The following is a 4,053-nucleotide window of genomic DNA, read 5'->3' as shown; positions in this document are numbered from 1 at the left end:
ACCCCCTCTCTGGAACCACGACTCCTGGAGGTTTGCATTACTGGTTCCTTCCGGTCATTTGGATGTCGCCAAAGACGACCGTGACTCCTCTCCTTGTAGAATGCCAAGGACGCCCTATGGAGGTTCATGCGCCATCATTTTGCCCGTGTGTTCTCAACCTATCTTAGGTATTAGTACTTTTATCAAGTGCTGGTCTCCCCTCACCGAAATGCATACTCCATGAGGATGGACATGACTGTCCCCTGTGGTCTGAGCCCAGTGTGTTGCCTGCCACCTACATATGTGTGGTGAAATAAAACAGAACTTCCCCTTACTGACCTGCAAATATTCTTTCTACCCCACCGGTCAGGCAGAAAGCCTCGCCTTGCCAGGAACGGGCTCCTCCTAGGACTTTGCCATTGACAATGGCACCTTCTGGAAGTCACCTCCATTTCCAAGCTGGCCCGATGCGGCCAGGATAACGAAGCCGCTTTAACATAAATAATTTGCTTCTGAGGTGTAAGAAATGGGGAATATTTTTAGAAGGCCTGCCCTCCTAGGGGAAGTAAATGACTTATGAAAACGGGATTTTCAAAGTGGCCTTCAAGAGAAAGGGAGCCGTGTGTGATGGCCAAAATGGAATTCTATGAATTAGTGCGACTCATTATCCTGGCCGTACGCACACACACGCACACACACGCACACACACACACGCTTGCTCGCTCACTTTTGCTCCTGCTTCCATTTCATGGTCTTAGCTCAAATCTGAAATAAAACCACCACAGCCCTCCTCCCCTGGCCCTCAGCGGCGGCCTGTCTGATTGGATGCCTCCCGCAGCCCTGAAGACCAGAGCTTCAAGGAGGAAGCAGCCGGGGAGCACGCTGAGTCCTCGCTTCTTAAAGTGCGCGCCGTAAGTTACCTTGAAATGTTATTTAAAAAAAAAAAAAAGTATTTTAGGTTCAACAGACACTTGGGTTCCTGTTAACAACTCATTTAAGGAGAAAGTGGGGGAAAGGCATTCAGATCAAGGCTTCTTTGACAACGTGAACCTCCTTACTTTGAATCCTTACAATGTGGATGGGATGAAAGATTTCGTGGAGACGCAGACGGGGAAATGCGCAGGTGAGAAAGGACAGATGTTAGCTACGGCAGAGACACGGGGATCTTGGGATGGGCTTTGTCTGACCAATAATGGAGAATAGATACTAGAGGGAGGGGGGAGTGGGACACCAGAAAACCAAGACACAAAACCCACTTTTGTGGCCATTGTGTTTCCACTGGAGTCTTGATCTAGGAGACCGGTGCTGTTTGGAGAGCTAATAAGCCACCCGCCTCCTTTGGCGAGGCTCGTTCTGAAAACCCACTGGAGGAGTCATCCATTGCTGTCCTCCCACCCCTAGGGCCTTTCTCTCCTTGTCTACAGACTCTGGCCTCCAAGGGGTAGAGATATGTCTTCCCCCGTCACTCCTAAAGTCCCAATAACCAGCTCAGAGCTCCTTTCCCCAAGGTTCAGGGTCGCTTCCCATTGCCCACACGTGCCACTTCAAACTCCCAGTCTAGCAACCTAGCACCACCCTGAGCTGGCTCCCTTTCGCCTCTTTTTTCCCAGAACCATACCTCCCCAAGACCTCTGCTCCTACCAGATCTAGCTTCTCTCTGATCACACTTTATTTTCTTCCCCATTCCACGGAAGGCCCCCTCCTCTGAAGAGGCTCTTCTCCACTTTTCCATGGTCAACTTGTCCTGGCAGCCCAGACTCCCAGGAGCCTTCTGACACTGGCCTATCCTCCCTGATCCCCTTCGCCAGTTCTCACACACTGACTCAGGTTGCACTGACCCATCGCATGGACCGTCTTTCTAACACACGCTTGCTCGCTCACTTTTGCTCCTGCTTCCATTTCATGGTCTTAGCTCAAATCTGAAATAAAACCACCACAGCCCTCCTCCCCTGGCCCTCAGCGGCGGCCTGTCTGATTGGATGCCTCCCGCAGCCCTGAAGACCAGAGCTTCAAGGAGGAAGCAGCCGGGGAGCACGCTGAGTCCTCGCTTCTTAAAGTGCGCGCCGTAAGTTACCTTGAAATGTTATTTAAAAAAAAAAAAAAGTATTTTAGGTTCAACAGACACTTGGGTTCCTGTTAACAACTCATTTAAGGAGAAAGTGGGGGAAAGGCATTCAGATCAAGGCTTCTTTGACAACGTGAACCTCCTTACTTTGAATCCTTACAATGTGGATGGGATGAAAGATTTCGTGGAGACGCAGACGGGGAAATGCGCAGGTGAGAAAGGACAGATGTTAGCTACGGCAGAGACACGGGGATCTTGGGATGGGCTTTGTCTGACCAATAATGGAGAATAGATACTAGAGGGAGGGGGGAGTGGGACACCAGAAAACCAAGACACAAAACCCACTTTTGTGGCCATTGTGTTTCCACTGGAGTCTTGATCTAGGAGACCGGTGCTGTTTGGAGAGCTAATAAGCCACCCGCCTCCTTTGGCGAGGCTCGTTCTGAAAACCCACTGGAGGAGTCATCCATTGCTGTCCTCCCACCCCTAGGGCCTTTCTCTCCTTGTCTACAGACTCTGGCCTCCAAGGGGTAGAGATATGTCTTCCCCCGTCACTCCTAAAGTCCCAATAACCAGCTCAGAGCTCCTTTCCCCAAGGTTCAGGGTCGCTTCCCATTGCCCACACGTGCCACTTCAAACTCCCAGTCTAGCAACCTAGCACCACCCTGAGCTGGCTCCCTTTCGCCTCTTTTTTCCCAGAACCATACCTCCCCAAGACCTCTGCTCCTACCAGATCTAGCTTCTCTCTGATCACACTTTATTTTCTTCCCCATTCCACGGAAGGCCCCCTCCTCTGAAGAGGCTCTTCTCCACTTTTCCATGGTCAACTTGTCCTGGCAGCCCAGACTCCCAGGAGCCTTCTGACACTGGCCTATCCTCCCTGATCCCCTTCGCCAGTTCTCACACACTGACTCAGGTTGCACTGACCCATCGCATGGACCGTCTTTCTAATGTACTCTCCTTGAAGAACTGTCTGGCAGGCCCTATGGGTAGGGGCCCTGCCTGGTGGGTATCAGTGTATGCACTGGATCAAGAATGGGAACAAGAAAAAGTGCTTCCAAACAGCAAGAAGTGGCCAGACTGCAATCTGGAGGGTGCAAACTATATGGATTTACCTTCTCCGAGGGATCTTCTATCCCCAAGGCTGGGGAGCAAGACTCAAGAGAAACTATTGCCGTATTGTCAGTCTAAAAGCTACCACAGAACCTGGAGGGTCGGTGGTCCCTAGGGCAAGGCCAAATCTTCCAGCCTTTCAGCATTCTCCCAACTCTTTCTTTTCTGTACTGGTTTGTTTATTCAATAAGTAATTGTTGGGTGACCTGCTGTGTGCCAGGTACGGGGGATTTGGTGGAGAATATGCCAGACATAGTTCCCGTTATCTTGGGACTTACAAACAATGAATCGAGAACTGCAGCGATGATTGATTGCAATCGGGTTAAGTGCAATGAAGAGTAAGGGCAGGCTGTCTTGAGTATTTAGATAGACCTCACGATTGCTTCTCAAGGCCAGTTTTACATCTGGTGGGTTTTGAGCAGGCTGCCCTGCAGCAGTGGCTCTGAGGAGCTCTGAGTTCTGAGATATCTGATGGGTGGCCACTGATGGGGTGCTGAATAGAGTGGAACTGATGGGAGATCCCTCCCTCCGTGTGGGACAGAGGCGAGGCACATGCTCTGAGCTCAGGTGGAGAAGCATCTCCAGGGCAGGATTGTGCCTGACCTTGTTAAGAATGTGGAGGGGACCAGAGTAGGTGGAACTAGCTGTCCTTCCATCTGAGGCCCCAGCCAGAGATGTTCCAGCATCCTCTGTTGCTAAGTTCCTTCTACTCTTTAAAAAGAAGGCCACTGGGACCAGCAGTTGGCATAATGGCTATGTCGCTGGACTCCCATATAGCCGACCGTGGTTTGAGTCCCGGACCCGGTGGCTTAAACTCACGCTGGGTGCGTGTGCGTGCATGCTCAAGATCCCGAAAGGAGAATGGAGGAGAAGGGATTGTGGTGTGGCCATCCTCC

This window comes from Tupaia chinensis, unplaced genomic scaffold (genome assembly GCF_000334495.1).
Source record: "Tupaia chinensis unplaced genomic scaffold, TupChi_1.0 Scaffold000422_1, whole genome shotgun sequence".
NCBI classification, from domain to species: domain Eukaryota; kingdom Metazoa; phylum Chordata; class Mammalia; order Scandentia; family Tupaiidae; genus Tupaia; species Tupaia belangeri.
The sequence above is the reverse complement of the archived record's forward strand: the minus strand, read 5'-3'. Positions refer to the sequence as shown.